The following is a 19,460-nucleotide window of genomic DNA, read 5'->3' as shown; positions in this document are numbered from 1 at the left end:
TGCAAAGGAGGCACGTGTGTAGACTTGCACTTGAGTGTTAGCACCGCCAGTCCTGCAGCAGCGTGAAAGACTGTAGATGTGAGTACCAGTTAGGATGTTGGTAATGAAAGTCCAGACGAGGAGCTCTGAATTCAGGTAGTGACATGGAGTCACAGGGAGGTGGACAGATGGCAGAGAGATTAAGAAGGTGGGATTGATAGGCGTCAGCCCAGGCCTTGTGTCTATCTGATGTCTAGGATGGACATTCGGCTTGTCTACTCTGAATGCAAGATGCTTCCCTTTAGAAACCTTCAGTGGCTCTATATTGACTGTAATCTGCCCTGAACAGTTTTTCATCTTCATCTTTTACTAGATTCTTCTATGAATATATTGTGATCATGCTTTGCTTATTCATCCACTTCCCCATCATGCTTTCCCCTAGTCATTCCTGGATGAGGTTTTTATTCTATCTGTTCTAAATTACTGCACTGAATGTCTAGGAATTTGGCAGTATTTCAAGAAAATATATGCATTTGAAAGCCTTGGTCAGCCTTTCTCAAGCACTAGAGAGAATCTTGACACTCGGTCTGAAGCATCGTTCTGTATAAAGAATTAACTCCTCTCCTGTACATCTGAGTGGTATGCATTTGGTACTTTACTGAAGAGAATAGCCACTTCAGTCACTTTTGTTCTGTGGATCAGAATAGAAATTATTTGTTTCTTGCTCCTGTCTCAGTTAGATTGTAAACTGAGTGCTAAGGTTTCTAGCATTAATATGATTATTATTATTAGTGCTAAAAATTGACTTTGATTGCTCTCATCAGATTATAAACACAAAATCCAAGGGGCTGAAAATATTTATTATGGCCAGCTCTGGTTCTGTTTTTGTGTAGAGCTTGTGGGGTGGAAATGGCTTACAGGTCTCTGTGTCACACAAATACCCTGATAGATGCCTCAGTTTTTGTGTAGAAAACGTTGGAGACTTAAAATTTTTCTTTTTTTTTTTTGCCATGCCTCATGGCTTGCAGGATCTTAGCTCCTCGACCAGGAATGAAACTTGTGCCCTGCTGCAGTGGACGGACAGAGTTTTAACCACTGGACCACCAGCGAGGTCTCTATGTTGGAGACTTAAGACTTATTTTAGCATCATACAAGGAAGCACAGAACAGGTTGCCCAGTTGAAGCTTACAGAGAAAGCATTTTGACTGTCCATCAGCAATACAGACTGTAGGGCCCTAGAACTCTGGAATTGGACCTCTTTTCAGTGATTACAGGCTTTGTGCCCCCACTGTATATATAGGAAGGGAGGGACACTGTGCCCATTCTCAGCATTCTTAGTAACGTCTAAGAGTACATCAATGAGCAGTTATTCACAACTAGGTGTTCACAGTGACTGATAACTTCTGATTTTAGGTTTTTTTTTTTTTTGGATGTATATATAGGCTATTGCAGAATAAACTAGTGAATTAGTTGGAGAAGGCAATGGCACCCCACTCCAGTACTCTTGCCTGGAAAATCCCATGGACAGAGGAGCCTGGTAGGCTGTAGTCCATGGGGTTGCTAAGAGTCAGACACGACTGAGCAACTTCACTTCACTTCACTTATAGGCTGACCTCTGCCTTTTTGATACAGTCAAGTAGTTGCTTGATCAGTGCTGAAGTAATAGAATTGTGATCCAAAATACTGAGTTTTAAGCTTAATTTTTCAGTATTTTTACAACACATTTCTATTGAGTAACTACCAAGGACCAGGTATGATATTGAGAGAGATTTGATGTGATGTTTAAGAGTTCTCTCCCTCAGGAGATTAATATTCTAGAACAAGCAGTGGTGATAACTATTTAAGTCACCTGATTGATCTGGAATTACATAAAACTTTTACTGCAAGCATTGAAATAAGAATTTATCCCCTTTCCAATCAACGTCTACCCTGTATCCATGAGACTGTTGTAGCTTCACGCTTCCCTGCTGAAATGGCAGGTCACACCGACCTGTTTGACTTTGGGTGTTTCCATGACTGGATAAAGTTGGATTTATCTCATCTCCCAGGGAAAACGTGTTGGTGAGCAAGTATTATCACATCTTCTCTTGCTTTTCTGTTTCAATGCAGCATCCTATTCAAAGAGGCAAATCCCAGATGTTTTGTTAGAAGAAATCTGTGGGCCAGATCACATAATACTCGGTGTGTTTGATAGCTGCTGGCTAATTAGCTTGGGACTTGTTACCTAGAGGTAACAAGGCGGGGGACTTGTACCCCCTCTGAAGTCTTCATTGCGTTGTTAATACTAAAAGATGATCCCCTGACACTTGTTTTAAATGTGATTATTTCTTTTTTTTCTTTTCTTTTCAAAATTGAGGTATAATTGACATAGGACATTATATTAGCTTCACGAGTACAGTAGTATTTGTGTACCTTGTGAAATGATCACTATAATAAGTCTGTTAACCCCTGTCACCATACATAGTTACAAAACTTTTTTATTGTTATAAGAACTTTTAAGATCTGCTTTTTTTTTTTTTTTTTTAAGAAACTTTTGAATATTGACCCCATGGACTGTAGCCTCCTAGGCTCCTCTGTCTTTGGGATTCTCCAGGCAAGAATACTGCTGGCCGTTCTCTTCTCCTGGAGATCTTCCCCACCCAGGAATGAAACCCAGGTCTCTTGCATTGCAAGTAGATTCTTTACTATCTGAGCCACCAAGGAATCCCCACGCATATGGTATTATTGACTATACAGTTAACCCTTGAACAGCAGGGGCTAGGGGCACCCATCGTGCGCACAGCGGGACACGCACCTGTAACTTCACGGCCAGCTCTCCACATCCCAGTCCTCCATCCGCATATTCCAGTGGCCGTGGATTGTGTGGCACTCTAGTGTGTTTTTAGTGGAAGACGTCCACATATCAGTGTGCTTGCACAGTTCAGACCCATGTTATTTAAGGGCTTGTTGTCGTCATTCAGTGTGGTTATTTCTTGCAGCTTAGTGATTTATTTGCCAAACTTTGGGATTTAGTTTCTTAGGGCATCCTGTTCCACACAGGTTTGAAAGCTGTGATTTACTGTGCCTAGTTACCATATCAATAAATCACATAGTGCTATTTTTGAGTGTTTAAACAAGTACAGGAAAGGGTGCCATCAAGGTGCTTGCTTCCTTCTGTGTAATCTCCACCAGAAGTCTCCAAACTTTTTTGAATATGTGCCCATACTGGCAAAAAGATTTAGAATAAGCACCTCTGTTAAGTACATATACATGTGCGTGTGTTTTTGTGTATGTGTGCCCGCCCAATTGTGTCCAGCTTTTTGCAACCCTGTGGACTGTATGTGGCTCACCCATCTCCTCTGTCCATGGGGTTTTCCAGGCAAGAATACTGGAGTAGGTTGCTGTTTGCTCCTCCAGGGGATCTTTCCAACCCAGGGATAGAACCCCTGTCTCTTGATTCTGTCTCCTGTACTGGCAGGCAGATTTTTTTTTTATCACTGCTCAACCTGGGAATACACATATACGTATACATTAATTGAAAAGTTTTATGTACTACTGTAACAATGTATTTTATAGATCATAAAACACAAAATTAGTAATTATTAAAAAATGAGATGAAAGACATTTACTAATAGACATTTTTTTTTAAACTAATAGACATTTTAATGTAGTGTTTATCCTGATGGATGTCTTTCAGACCGCTGGTGTAGACAGGAAGTGCTAAGGGTGCTTGGGAGGGAGATGTCCTCTCCTATGGCACACCGGGGCTTCCCAGGTGCCTCTAGTTGTACAGAACCCAGCTACCAGTGCAGGAGATGCAAAAAAGAAATGGGTTTGATCCTTGGGCCTGGAAGAGGGCATGACAACCCTCTCCAGTATTCTTGCCTGGGGAATCCCAGGAGGACCCTGGTGGGCTACAGTTCATAGGGTCACAAAGAGACAGACACCACTGAAGCAACTTAGCACGCACACACGCGCATGGCACATGGATGGAGAGGGAGTTTTGGGTGAGACATAACCAGTGAATCATAGCAGGGCATGGAGGAAAACATAGGGCTTGGTGCAAGCAGTAGGGAGCCATGGACTTCTTACAGGGAGTTCTGAGGTATAGGTAGTGCTCAGTCACTTAGTCAGGTCTGACCCTTTGTGCCCCGTGGACTGCTGCCCACCAGGCTCTTTTGCCAATGGACTTTTCTAGGCAAGAATACTGGAACAGGTTGCCCTGCCTTTCTTCAGGAGATCTTCCCGACTCAGGGATCGAACCTAAGTCTCTTGCATTGGCAGGTGGGTTCTTTACCATTAGTGCCACCTGAGAAGCCCTCCTGAGGTATAGAAGTGGGCTTGCTGAAGGTGAGTGGACAGGATCGATGATGGGGGAGGGTGTGAGTGGCGAGAATGTGAGGAGACAAGCTAGGATCCCATTCCCACAGAGAAACTGAGGTGAGAAAGGGAAGTAGAAGGGTGGTGGCAGTCAAGGTGAGGAACGGCTCAGTGTTCGGGAACTGCTGAGGGGCCAGCGATTTTCTTTTAATGGTTTTAGGGCTGCTAAGGAGGAAGTGAGTCTTGAGGACTACAGGAAGAGAGATGTGTATCGGGGGAAACTAAGGAGAGGCCTATGGAGAGAACTGGCCACGTTCAGACCCTTACTGTCCCCAGTTCCACTTCAGCTTTTTAAGGACTGCAGCAGTGTTTTTAGGAAATGGTTTGTTTACTTCCTCCTCTTCTTTCAGGTTAAATTACAGGAACCAGTTTTCACAGCTAGGGTCAAAGCTGAGTTATTACGAGGCAGGAAATACTTTCCCCGTTGTGTTATCTCCTTTCAGGCTTTCTTCTCTTGCACTTTTCTCTTGGAGGAGATAGATGTGTAGCTACAGCCTCCGCAGCCCCTGTGAACGTGATGGATCTGAGACTTCCAGAGATCAATCTGGCACAGAAAGTAAAGCAGCAGCCACATGGCTCTCTTAGAGGCAGAGTTTTCTTCCCTTGGACAGGATAGAGCTTTAATTGAATCCAAATCACATCTCATCCCATGAATGCTGGAGAACAGTACATTTTTAACTAGGAAGAGCATCCATTATTTATTAGCCATGATACTAATTTACCCTGAGTGTGTGTCTTAGAGCTGGCTGTTCATCCCCGTGTGGCCTCTGATGTAATGCCATTGTGCTCCCATACTCAACTAAGAGCTCTGAAGATTTTCTAGCCTTGTGTTTTCCTGAAGCTGCTATTTTTTTTTTTAATGTGTACTAAAATATTTACTCACTAATACCATATTGCACTGCAGCTGAAAAGAGGAGGGGAAACTGGGAATTCCTGTTGCTATGGCTCTTTTTTGCTTTTACACCTGAGGTCCTTTTGGGAGGTCCTCTCTAGGGGAGCCTTCACTCAACACCAGGCCTTGGGAAGTGGAGTGGGACTTATCCAGTTATACTTTGACACTGCAACTTTATCCATTATTTGGTACTGCTGGGCTCCAGGATACATGTCTGGATCTCACAGTTAGAGATGTTTGATTCGTGGAACGTCTGCCTTTGGAAGATGCAGGCACGTTTTGGTGTCCCTTATAGCATTCCCACCAATACACACACACCGGGGCTTCCTTCGTGGTTCAGCAGGTTAAGAATCTGCCTACAGGGCAGGAGACACAGAAGATGAAGGTTTGATCCCTGGGTCAGGAAGATCCCCTGAAGGAAAATGGTAACACACTCCAGTATTCTTGCCTGCAACAGATGAGCCTGGTGGGCTACAATCCAAAGGGTTGCAAAGAGTCAGGCATGACTGAGTGACTAAACACACTTGCATGCATAGCATCTGCCCCATCTCCTTGCCAGGTTAGTTGCCCCTTGAACAGCACAGATTTGAACTATGCCAGTGCGCTTGGATTTTTTCAGTGGTAAATCCCGGGACTTCCCTGGTGGTCCACTGGCTGAGACTTCAGCTTCTAATACAGCGAGTGGGGTTTCAGTCCCAGCTCAGGATCGAAGATCCCACATGCCTCAGGGCCAAAAAGCTAAAACATAAAACAGAAGCAATATAATAACAGACTCAATAAAGACTTGAAAAATGGTCCACATAAAAAATCCTTAAAGATAAAAAGGAAGTACTGCAGTGAAGCTTGCCCTTCGGTTGGTTGACTCCGCAGATGTAGAGCTGCTGATACGGAGGGCCAAGTGTAAATTATAAGTGGTTTTTTTTTATGGTGAGAAGTGAGGTGGCCCTAAATCCTGTATTATTCAGACGACAGCTTTGTATGCATATTCTGCCTGTTCATAGAGGTGTAATTGTGATGATAGCTAACATGGACTCAGCATCACTTAGGTCCAGAAACTATTTTAAGAACTTCATATGTATTAACTCATTTAACTCCCATAACAGTCTTACGAGGTAAATACTACTGTTATCTCTGTATTTTGCGTTTTCATGCGAGGGGAAACCATTAGGCCATTTAGGTATGACCTATATCAAATGCCTTATGATTATACAGTGGAAGTGGTGAATAGATTCAAGGGATTAGATCTGGTAGACAGAGTGCCTGAAGAACTGTAGACAGAAGTTTGTAACACTGTACATGAGTCAGTAACAAAAACCATCTCAAAGAATAACAAATGCAAGAGGGCAAAGTAGTTGTCTTAAGAGGCCTTACAAATAGCTGAGAAAAGAAGAGAAGCAAAAAGCAAGGGAGAAAGGGAAAGATATAACCAACTCAATGCTGAGTTCCTGAGAATAGCAAGGAGAGATAAGAAGGCCTTCTTAAATGAACAATGCAAAGAAGAAGAGGGAAACAATAGAAAGGGAAAGACTAGAGATCTCAAGAAAGTTGGAGATATCAAGGGAATATTTCATGCAAGTATGGGCACGATAAAGGACAGAAGTGGTAAGGACCTATGTAACAGAAGCAGAAGAGATTAAGAAGAGGTGGCAAGAATACCAGAAGAACTGTACAGAAAAGGTCCAGATAACCATGATGGTGTGGTCATTCACCTAGAGCCAGACATCCCGGAGTGTGAAGTCAAGTGGGCCTTAGGAGGCATTACTATGAGTCTGGTGGAGGTGGTGGATTTCTAGCTGAGCTATTTAAAATCCTTAAAGATGATGCTGTTAAAGTGTTGCACTCAATATTATCAGCAAATTTGGAAAACTCAGCAGTGGCCCCAGGACTGGGAAAGGTCAGATTTCATTCCAATCCCAAAGAAAGGCAATGCCAAACAATGTTCAAACTACCAAACAGTTGTACTCATTTCACATACTAGTAATGTTATGCTAAAAATCCTTCAAGCTAGGCTTCAGTTCAGTTCAGTCACTCAGTCGTGTCCAACTCTTCGCGACCCCATGAATCGCAGCATGCCAGGCCTCCCTGTCCATCACCAACTCCCAGAGTTCACTGAGACTCACGTCCATCGAGTCAGTGATGCCATCCAGCCATCTCATTCTCTGTCGTCCCCTTCTCCTCCTGCCCCCAATCCCTCCCAGCATCAGAGTCTTTTCCAATGAGTCAGCTCTTCGAATGAGGTGGCCAAAGTACTGGAGTTTCAGCTTTAGCATCATTCCTTCCAAAGAAATCCCAGGGCTGATCTCTTTCATAATGGACTTCAGCAGTATGTAAATCGAGAACTTCCAGATGTAGAAAATGGATTAAGAAATGACAGAGGAACCAGAGATCAAATTGCCGACGTTTGTTGGATCATAGAAAGCAAGGGGATTCCAGAAAAGCATCTGCTTCATTGACTACATAAAAGCCTTCGACTGTGTAGATCACAACAAACTCTCGAAAATTCTTAAAAAGGTGGAAATATCAGACCACCTTACCAGTCTCCTAAGAAACCTGTATGCGGGTCAAGAAGCAACAGATAGAAGCAGGCTGGTACAGAATGGGGAAAGGAGTATGACAAGGCTTTATATTGTCACTCTGTTTATTTAATTTATATTCAGAGTACATCATGTGAAATGCCAGGCTGGATGAATCCCAAGCTGGAATCAAAGATTGCCAGGAGAAATATCAATAACCTCAGATAGGCAGAGATGATAACCAGTGTAGTAGCAGAAAGTAAAGAGGAACTAAGGAGCCTCTTGATGAGGGTGAAAAAAGAGAGTGAAAAAGCTGGCTTGAAACTCAACATTCAAAAAACTAAGATCATGGGATCCGGTCCCATCACTTCATAGCAAACAGATGGGGAAAAGTGGAAGCGGTAACAGATTTTATTTTCTTGGGCTCCAAAACCACTGCAGATGGTAACGACAGCCATGAAATTAAAAGACGCTTGCTCCTTAGAAGCAAAGCTATGACCAACCTAGACAACGTATTAAAAGCCAAAGACATCACTTTGCCAGCAAAGGTTTGCATAGTCAAATCTGTGTTTTTCCAGTACTCATGTATGCATGTGAGAGTTGGGCCATAAAGAAGGCTGTGCCAAAGAACTGATGCTTTCAAATTGTGGTGCTGGAGAAGACTCTTTAGAGTCCCTTGGACTGCAAAGAAATCAAACCAGTCAATTCTAAAGGAAATGAATCCTGAATATTCATTGGAAGGACTGATGCTGAAGCTGGAGCTCCAATATTTTGGCCACATGATGTGAAGAGCCCACTTATTAAAAAAGACCCTGATGCCAGGAAGGATTGAAGGCAGGAGGAAAAGTGGATGACAGAGGATGAGATGGTTAGATAGCATCACAGACTCAATGAACATAAATTTGGGCAGACTGCAGGAGACGATGAAGAAGCCCGGTGTGCTGCAGTTCATGGGGTGGCAAAGAGCCAGACGTGACTTCACGACTGAACAACAGTACCAATCTCTATGTTATAGATGAGGAAAACATTAAGTTAAAAGTTGTAAATAAGTTGTCTAGTGAGTCTAGTACAGGTTGTGGAGTGAAAAGCTGAACTGATATACCTGCCTTGTCACTTAACCAATCACAACTCTTGGTGTTTTCATCTGAAAATTGGTTTACCGGTAGTACCTTCTTATTGGACTTTGGAGGACGTGTAATTCTACACATTGCAAACTTTAAAAAAGCATCAGCCACCACCACCCACCATCATCACCACCCTTATCTTCATCATCATAGTCATCCATCCACTCACATGAGATACTTCAAACCCCCGACCAGGGCAGTGTCAAAGGATCAATTTCCTTTGGTCGTCAGAGAATTGTTGAGCTTTACTCCCTTGAAAGTAAAGGGAGTACTCCTTTATTTTTTTCCTTGAAAATACAGTGGCTGAGAAATTGGAAATGGTAAGCCTTTTCCAAGCTGGAAGCCAGGTAGGGTATTTTCATATAGAAAGGTAATTTTTTTCCCTGTTCTCTTCTCTCCTCCCCCTTTTTACCCCTGCTCAGCTCTAGGGGGCAGGTATGAGAGTAGATGGAACTGGAGGAGAGGGTGTTGAGAATGTTGGTAAAAGAAAAAGTAACCACCAAACATGTATGCAGAACACTCCAGCATTTAATTAAGGCCCGCAGCTCTTTGTCAGCCAGCAACTCTTCTCATAGTGAGAGAGGCAGAGAGCCTTGTCACTGTCTCTGGAATTATTTGTATAATTCAGCAGCTGTTTCCCTCAGATGCTTACCACACGGGGTTGGGTTATAAAGACGTATGAGGAGAATTGCTGAGGTTCAGACACTTGTGTTCACTGTTCAGCTGAGAGCCACTTAGGCTGTTCTTGTACAAATGCATTAGATTATGGTTAAGCAGCTTATGGACATAAAAACACATTAGAACTTTACAGCACTCTATAAATTATAGTTTTTGCAGCATTCACAGCCACAATGCTAGGTAATTACATTCATTAATCTACTACTAAGAGCACATAAAGTTGCCTCCCAAATGGTACTGTGTGTGTCAGTGCTCAGCTGGGAAGGAGAGCTTCCCCCTCCTTTGTTCCATCTCTCCCTGTTCCATTAAGTCTTAACGCAGGAAGATTTTGGATGGCGCATTGAGGGATTCCCTAATACCGTCTAAGAAACCCATTTCTCTCAAGGTTAGGCTCCAGCAGGAAGCCTTGTAGATAATCTTTTTATGTTGAAGTGCCTCTAGTAACTACCCTGGATGCATTTATTTTCTTTTTGAAAATGGACAAATGTCTCATTTGGAAAACCAGCAGCGGTAAAGCAGTTGAAAAGAGATTTATGATGGAATCGGTTATCAAACACTTTTTCATGCCTTCTTTTCCCCGTCTCTAGGAGCAGTTTACATGGTGGTCTTTTCAATTTTGGATGTATCATCAGTACAAAGGGTTGCTCTCTTCCCATGCCAAACCTTCGTGAAGTTTCCATCTTTCCATTTCATGTGGTGATGGGAAATCCATTTTTCTTTTTTTCTTTTCCTGGCAACTTTTGCACTTCTCATAAATTATGGAACGCAGATTTTAGGGAAAAAAAAGATGAACATTTATGTGGTGTTATTATTCCAAAGAGCAAATTGTACTATTTTTTTTCTTTTATTTTACAGGGTAAGTAGACCAAGTGATGTGCTTATTTGAAAAAAAAAAAAAAGAATAGAGAAGTATGCAAAGACTGAGTTCAGAATCACAGTGTAAATCCTGGGCAGTGCTCCAACCACATCCCAGGTGTCTGCATTCGGGTCCATGCATGTAGCGTGAGCTCTAGAGTCACGCAGCTCTGCATTGAATCCTGGTGTTGTCTTCAAGCCATGTGACCCTGGTCAAGTTAATTCATAGTAATAGAATGACTAACTCTAGTCTGTTCCAGAAACTGTATTACTTTATTTAATTCAAATAGCTGCTTTATAAATTAGTTGAGACACTTAGCCCCCATTTGATGGAAATAAGAAAACTGAAGCTGCACAGGGTATTATGGTAATTAAAAGAGGTATATCACTCTGTACACCAAAAGACACTCAATACTCACATTCTTAAGGCTATATAAAGAATAGGTCCCACCATCAATCCTCAATTGCCAAAGACAGCATTTTATAATGACTGACAGTTTCCCTTTGTAATGACTAGGAACATGATTGTATTACCTAGGAAGAGGAATTCCTCACTTAGCATTTATTATCTACTTTATGCTAGGAAATATCCGAGGCACTTCCCACAGATTTCATTAGGCCTCATAACTCTGTCCCTGTCCTGGAGCAGTAAAAATGGAGATCTAAACAGGCTGGAGATTTGCACAAGGTCACAAAGCCACAAAGTGGCAATACCAGGGCTCAAACCCAGATCTAAGTGCTGCCAGAGCACCTGCTTGTATCAGTCCTAGACTGAGCAAAGACACAGTGTATTGATAGCAGTGAGGGGCAGTAGTTTTCTCAGCAGGAAGTTTCTACTGTGGAAAATAATGTAAGAAACTGATGTCATAGGATCTCTATCAGAGTCTGAGGTAAGCAGCTTTGGCTTCATGTCCTTCAAAGCAGCCCCGGCTTCTAGGGTGGGGTGCAGAGTTCCTTTCTTCAGCAGGCAGGATGGCATTCTAGGTCCCTGAGGAATCTATAAATTTTGTGGACTACCCACAGCACTAAATGGTATTGTAACATTGGATAACTGCTGAGAAGAAAAGCGGTGGCTCTGGTGTAAATCAGTGTGCTGACGAGGGGACGATAGAACTGCAGGGTGGTATCAGCCCCAGCATCTCGTTTCTACCCCAGTTCCTCTCCCCTCTCTTTCCAAACAGCTGCCATATTGGATTACAGCTGCCATATTGGATTACAGCCGTGTGTGGGTGCGTTGTACTAGCAACGTGACAGCAAGTAGGCCAGGGGAAGGGGAAGTCTCCCTCAGACTCGTTGCCATCCAAGGTGTAGTTTAAACCACAGGCTCAGTGTTTGCTCCATGACTGATTTCCCTGCCAGCCCATCTGCTTGCACGCACACCCTCCCAAGCTCACACAGCAGGGTCGGCCTTTATCGTCTCAGGTCCTGCAGAGCCGTGCTCTCTCACTGTGGTGTTGACTGACTCCTCCACTGATTACGAGCGTGTATGCTGACGCCAGTTTGTTTAGCCAGTGGTTACCTTTCATAGCCTGTGAACAGGATTTCACTTTTATGAATGTGATTTGTTGAGCTTGTGGTGGTATCAATAAATTCTCCCAGGATATAGAAGGGTTGATTTTCCTATATCTAGATGACATTTTCCAGCCCCCTTTCCTCAGGGGACCAAGGCCCAGTGTCACACCACATGCTTCTGTGTGAGAGAAGGGAAGGAAATTTTTTAAAGAGGAGGAAATGGTTTCAAGGATGTGACTTGCAGACACAGTTTCTGAGATATGTGCCTGTGAGGGTGTACAGGGTTCCCCCACTGTCTGAAAGTTCCTGTGAAATCTTTCGTAAACCAAAATGGCATAGAGCCAAGACGCAACTACTTTAGGACACAGATGCACAAAATAAATCAATATAAAGCACAGATGTTCACAGATACTGTTCAAAGGTATGGCAACTAGATGCTGAGATGCAGAGTGTAGTTTCCAGGGAAGGAGCTTGGTGGGGTCACTCTTGCTGTTTGGGGTGAATGCTGCCTCTCTAACAGCATTTTGCAGAACAGACACTGAATACTATTTTTGCTTTTCACTTCTTTCCATAAAAGTGAAAAATCCTCTTCGGATTTCTTTTGGTTAGGGGAAACAGATGCAAATGTAGGGTTTTTTGTAAAAGTGAAGTGGCATAAAGTGAACTTTGGAAAAGTGGGGGATACCTATAGGCGTGAGCTTTAGGGATGGGAAGAATGGGCTATGTACTGAGTAACTCAAAATTACTGAGTTAAACTGTGGACGGCTCTTATGGAGAAATTAAAGTGCTGCTTCTTAAAAATGGGTGAACATTTTCAGAAGGGACTCTCGAGTCTTTCAGCAAATCTCTGTGGCTTATGTTTTTATATAGCAATCATTTTCTCAAATCAGACATCCCTGTGTCTATTAGGTAAACACAGAAAGCATAGATTATGAGTTAAACATATCGACAGCATTTCAAGTGCTATCAGAGAACATTTAATTCAGTTTAATTTTGTGATAAATCTCATGTTTAATCCTCTGGTTACTCTGTAATCATGTCTCTATTGATCTTTTCTGAATGACTGCCTGCAGTTTAATAAACTTTGCCATTAACCCAGAGCTTCTAAAGGGAGGGATTGATTCCATTATCAAATCTGATAGACCCAATAAGTATCTAAACATCACTAAATCTATCTATAGGAAGCTTTGGTATAGAGACAAGGCTGTGACTTGTTCAACAAACTGAGTAAAAGTTTGGGCATCTTTGCATGACATAATTGCCTCAAACTTAGCGTCCAGGTCTCTTGTGCAAACTGACACTGCCTCTCAGGTCAGTGGGTACCTCTTAAGTACTTTTCTGGGTTCTGTGAAAGCCTGCAGGGTAGTTCATTGTATTTTCCCTCATATGATGCTAAAGGAAAAAAAATGCTTCTGGTTAAAATCTGAAATAGAAGATGGGGATTGATGGGAAAGGCGCAGTGGAAGGGAGAGTGCATTCAGAGGCTGGAACCATGTAAACAAGCTCCCAGACTCGGAAGTCTTGCCATGAAACCTGTGTTTATGTCTCATTTAGTGATAGAGCATTTGCAATATATGCCAAACAAGAATTTCTTGTGTTTTTTTTTTTTTTTTTGCGCCTGTGGGTATTTATAGCCACTACCATTATCCATTAATATTTATTGAGCCACATAGGCAGAACATGTGGAGTTCAGGGTCTGGAGCATTTGTATACTTTCTTATTTTTATTTTTTTTAAGGTCAGAAGGGTGTCATTCTTTGCCACTTTTCACCCTTGAAATGGTGAAAATTGTCAGTTTTAGATAAAAAACAAAACTTTTATTTCTGTCTGGATTTGTATTGCTGATCTGAATCCTTCAGAGAGAGTTCAAATGCTTGACGTAAGGGTCATAGCCTTTCCCTAATTATGCTTTGGAGGGGAAATGGAGGTGAGAAGAAGGATTTTATAATGAGACAGTACTAAACTATAATTTAAAATTTTCTTCAAACAAAAGGTCATAATCCTGACACTTAACAAATAAGGCTCTAACGACCTGGTGTTAGGGAATGAGACTAGGATTAGAGCCAAGGGACCCCAAGTGTGTTGACAAGAGCTGACTCTCTGACTTTGGGATGTCATTTGTATACCAAACCTCCGTTTCCTCATTTAGAAAATGAAAATAACCCAAATGAAAATGAAAATCATTTTCATTTGGGTTATTAGGAAATCAAGTGAAATGATGATTTTAAAAGGTAAGCTTGTTATACACTCGCAACTCTCAGTTGCTATACAAATATTAGTGGTTGTGAAAAGTCATAAATTAGTCCTTGCTTTATATTCATAAATTTGGCTTAACCTTTTATTAAATCATGTCTAGTTCTCAAATCAAATCAGAACCATGCCTAGTTCTCAAATCAAAAGAACATGCTTTTATATCAGAGAAATATCATAGAGATATTTAATTCTGGAAAACGTGATCTGGAAGAAAAAGTGCTACTGAATCAGTGAACTCTTAAGTCTACATTGGTTGAATGTTTTATATGTGTTAAATAACCTCTGAGGATAATAATAACATCAAAGAGTTTGATGCAACCTAAGAGATTATCTCATGGAGGACCCTAAGTTTTCAGACATTGAAACAGATTGGTCTGTGCCATTGACAAGCCAGTTAAGATTAGTTTGAGAAAGGATGTAACAATTGTTTGTGGAGTGTGGGGAGGTATTAATATATATATACATGGGTATGTTGGTTTTCACTGTTCTGTAAATGAATGGATGCCTGCTTGTTTCCATTGGAAAGTTGACTACAGTTTCTGGGAAGTTGGGAGAAAGTTATAGAATTAAACTGAAGGAATTAATTATTTCATTGTTCTCTAAAAACCTATTTAAACTACTTGAAAAACTCGAGCCACAAAGGGATTGTCTTTTATCCATATACCCTACCTAATATTGCTGTATAAACTATTTATATTCGGGCTATGTAATGTGAATTTTGCCAGAAGTGGCTTTTCCTGTTACTGAATAATCCTAAACACTAAGTTACCTTTTGTGAAATTGTGTCTTGTTTGCTGAGTAGACAGAATTAGGCCTTTTGTGTGTGTGTGTGTGTGTGTGTGTGAGAGAGAGAGAGAGAGAGAGAGAGAGAGAGAGAGGGAGAAAGATTTTGTTCTCCTAAGTGAGCCTCTCCAAAAAGTGGTTACTCATACCCATGCACCACCTCTGTTTATATGAAAGCACAGCCAGCCCTAACTAAAGTTAAATCTCAAGGTGTTTTCAACTGCCTGTTAGTAGAGGCTTAATTTCTTAAGAGCCGAGCTAGAAGGACGTATTAGTGGTCCTCTCTTTTTTCCCCACTTTGTAAGATCTGAATCACATCAGGATTTTGTTTTCCTTTTTTCTCTTCTGGGGAAGGTTAAAGGAAAGAGTGAGGATCAGAACTGGTTTAGCATGGCAGAAAAGAATGGAGGACTCCTCCATAACTCAGAATCCTAATCCTTATTTTGCTTTTTATTTCCCCTGTGGTTCATTTCATTTCACTTTCTCTCCTTAAGTAATTAAAGATTCACTTAGGGGCCAGACGTCGGTCATTTAAAATGAAGGTGTGGTAGTATGTGGGCACCTGGGTAAGAGAACAAATTGGAAACATTTTAAGGGAAGAAAATAAAAATCTATCTTATTATTTATCTGGCTCAAATGTCCGTATATGAAGAGGTTGTCACTGGCTCATCAGGGTCCTTGTCTTGAATACGTGGATGACAATATCAGCCACTCCTGATTTTTCTGTGAATAGAGAGGTATTGAGACCCAGAAAATGGTAATCTGGCCGTGAGATCAAGCCACAAAGATGATGGCAAGACCTGTCATTTTCCCAGTCAGTGCCCTTTTTTCCTCTTGTATTTAATGGGGTAACTTACCATATCTCTTGAGGATCTGTTTACCCCCTCTTAATATACAAGGGGATAATGGTGACTTTACCAACGATGTGGTGGGGAATAATAAGCTTGAAGGTTCTTGGGTGGAAATGTGAGAGCGGAGGAGGGATATGACTCATAGGGTGGGGGAGCAGTGTCCTCCTCTCTCTAATTCTTTTGTTCAAAAACAGCTCACTGTGCATGTCATTCTGTGTCCTCCACTAGGAATTCAGAGATGATGAAGTTATAACCAGTCTCCCTGTGGAGCTAAACCTGAGTGTTACAGCAAAGGACCAGTTACTGATTATTTTGCTGCAATGGGCTTCCGCGGTGCTCAGTGGTAAAGAATCCACCTGCAGTGCAGGAGACGCAGGAGACATGGGTTCAATCCCTGGGTGGGGAAGACCCCCTGGAGGAGGGCATGGCAACCCACTCCAGTATTCTTACCTGGAGAATCCCATGGACAGAGGAGCCTGGTGAACTGTGGTTCATGGGGGTCAGAAAGCACTGGCCATGACTGAGGTGACTAAGCACACTTGCTGCACTGTAACAAGTACATTAACTAACCCTTTCCCCACGTTTTGCATGGAATGCCTAGTCAGAAGTGAGTAATGACCAGTTAAAAGTGGTCTCATTAGGAGTACACATCCTCTCAGATGTGAGTGGGACCTCCTTGGGTTATATTTGAATGCATGAGAAAGCAGTAGGAATTTGTGTGCTCTGTAACCCTCTCTCAAGGCAGCACACCAGACTCTCTTTGCCCTCCAAAAAGCCTGAGAATTGCGTGGTGCTTACTTTCTCTTCAGGCTTCCTGACGCTTCCCTCTGTTGTGTGGGTTCCCCTCCCCTTTCTGGACTCGCCCTTTGTGTACATCATTGCCCTTAAGCCCTCGCTGATGAGATTTTCTGCCTCAGTCATGCTGTGCTCAGCTTTCAGAATGCTGCTGTTATGGAGGAGTTAATTTTTTTTTTTAAGGTTTCCTTTTCGTCATGCTGTATTTCTCAGATTATCTGGAGGGACTGTAATCCAATTTTAGGAATCCTTCAGGGCTAAGAGCCTAAACTGTTTTAAGCAGTAGCATCTGGTTGCCAGGGACTCAGCCGCTTTGAGCATGTTAAGGTCTAACAGCAGCCAACTCTCAATTATCTATGGCGATGGGAGACTGCTGGGACGTTTTCAATTCACCGAGTGTGCAAAAATCTCGCTTAAGCTGATAGTTGTGATCTCATCCCATAACTGAATTTAGGAAAGCTTCTCAGCGGCTGGTTTTGAGGTCCTTTTTCCCCCCCTTCTCACTTCTAACAGTGGCTCTGCGCCTTTGACAGGTGTTTTCATATACTGATTTTGTCTGTGCTTGCACTCTCTCCCTTTTTAAACCTTTTTTTATCTCTGTTTGGATTCCTTTATGTCATAATGCATCGTATATAGTATTTTAATAAGGTACTTGTTTGTTTTTACATTTAGAAATGGTAAAAAGTTATGTATGTTTTCTTTCTTTGCTCTTTGATTCATGTGTTCATGAGAGAGGATGTGGCCAAACAGTAACCAAGGTATTTGAAAGAAAAATAGGACAAACTCTACTAAAAGTTAGCCTCTGAACAGCTGAGATGTAACTGTTACAAGTGAAGAAGACAAGGCACAATGTGAACTCCTTCTTGACACTGACAGTGATGTACAGACCGGGCACTGCTCCTGAGCCTGACTGAGACATTCATGTTCACAAGGTTCACAGTTGAGTTGTTTTCAGTGGAACCTTCATGGGAGAAGGCAATGGCAACCCACTCCAGTACTCTTGCCTGGAAAATCCCATGGATGGAGCAGCCTGGTAGGCTGCAGTCCATGGGGTCGCGAAGAGTTGGACACGACTGAAGTGACTTAGCAGCAGCAGCATGGTCTAAAGCCAGTCCTTCCAAAGTATGGCCATCCCTTTGTTCCAAGAATCTGAAAGATGAATTCTTTCTGATGGACACTCAATATAATCTAGTAATTATGATATCTAGTAATAATGATATGTCAGCTATGCATGATAGCCACTTGTGACATTTTAAAAAAGAGCTCTATTGAGGTATAATTGACACACTAGTAAATTGCCTGAATTAAAAGTGTAACATTTTTATACTCTTGACATGTGTATACACCCATGAAACTATCACCATGGTCAAGACAAGGAAAATGCCCATCACCCCAGAAGTTTCCTCTTGTCCCCATATAATCTTTTCCTGTGTCTCCATGGAAACTGCTAGTCTGTTTTCTGTCACTGTTGATTATTTTACATATCTTAGAATTTCATGTTAGTGGAATCATACAGAATGTATTCTTTTTTTATTCAATGTAATTGTTTTGAGGTTTATTCATGTTGTAGCATACATAAATAGGTTATTCCTTTTTATTGCTGAGTAATATTGCATTGGGTGAACTCCGGGAGTTGGTGATGGACAGGGAGGCCTGGCATGCTGCGATTCATGGGGTCTCAAAGAGTCGGACACGACTGAGTGACTGAACTGAACTGAATATTGCATTGAATGGTTATATCACAGTTCATTCATCTGTTGATGTATATTTAAGTTTTTCCCAGTTTTAGGCTGTAACAAAGCTGATATGAACACCCATGTACAAATCTATGTGGGCATGTGTTTTCATTTCCTTGGGGAAATACTTTGGAGTAGAATAGTTGATACATACGGTAGGTATACTTTGAGTTTCTAAAGAAACAGTCAAACTCTTTTTTAAAGTGACGGTACCATTTGCACTTTCTACCCGTAGTGTATGAAAGCTCCTCTACATCCTTGCCCATACTTGGTATGGTCATTCTTTTTCATTTTAGTCATTCTAATATGTAGGTAGTAGATGTACTTTACATTTCTCTAATGATTATTGCTGCTAAGCATCTTTTCATGTGTTTATTTGCCACCCATGTATCTTCTTTAGTTAAGTACTAAATCTTTTGTCCGTTTAACAAATTGAGTTGCTTTCTTTTTATGTAGTTTCAAGAGTTTAAAAGAATGTATTCTAGATACAAAACTTATATCAGATACACATGTTGCAAATATTTTTTTCTTGTGGCTTGTATCTTCATTTTCTTAACAATGTCTTTTGAAGAGTAGAAGTTTACATTTTTAATGAGGTGTAATTTATCAGGTCGTTCTTTTTTTTTTTTTTTTGATTATGTTTGTGGTAACATATCTGAAAAATCTTTGCCTAACTGAAGTTTACACAAGTTTTCTTGTAGATGTTTTTTAGTTTTAGGTTTTAAACTAGGTTTATGATATATTTTGAGTTAATGTTTCTAATAGATTGAGATATGGATATATGTATATCTATCTATATAGTTTGCACGTAGATATCTTCTTGTTCCATTGACATTTGTTAAAAAGATTATTTCTCTACAGAATTGTTTTTGCACTTTTGCTGAAAACCCACTGTCCATATATCAGTAGGTCTGTTTCTGGACTCTCTATTCTATTGTATTGATCTGTTTTTCTATTTTGGTGATAATGCAGGGCTAAAGTTTTCATCCATTGTGAAAAATAGCAACAGGAAGCATTTTGCCTGCTTCATGCCTATTCCACTTTAGTGTAATACTTCATTGATTTACATGAGTTGTGAGATCCTTTCTTAGATATTTCAAGTAGGTGGCAAAATGTCTGGCATACAGTAGA

At 41.3% G+C, this 19,460-nt stretch overlaps 1 protein-coding gene and 1 long non-coding RNA gene across 9 annotated transcripts in view; both read left to right on the top strand.

Annotated features, from left to right (window-relative positions):
- AUTS2 (activator of transcription and developmental regulator AUTS2) overlaps positions 1-19,460 on the top strand; it is a 1,221,294-nt gene that overhangs the window by 263,950 nt on the left and 937,884 nt on the right. The window lies entirely within an intron of this gene.
- The window catches only part of LOC133238917 (uncharacterized), a 158,083-nt gene extending 138,623 nt beyond the window's left edge, over positions 1-19,460 (top strand). Inside the window, exon 2 of the long non-coding RNA XR_009733675.1 lies at positions 1-19,460. This exon is cut by the window's left edge and continues 108,808 nt beyond it. This is a non-coding gene — a long non-coding RNA (uncharacterized LOC133238917).

Source organism: Bos javanicus, chromosome 25 (genome assembly GCF_032452875.1).
Source record: "Bos javanicus breed banteng chromosome 25, ARS-OSU_banteng_1.0, whole genome shotgun sequence".
Lineage (NCBI taxonomy): Eukaryota > Metazoa > Chordata > Mammalia > Artiodactyla > Bovidae > Bos > Bos javanicus.
Note: the sequence above shows the minus strand (reverse complement) of the source record. Positions and strands in the feature narration are given on the sequence as shown.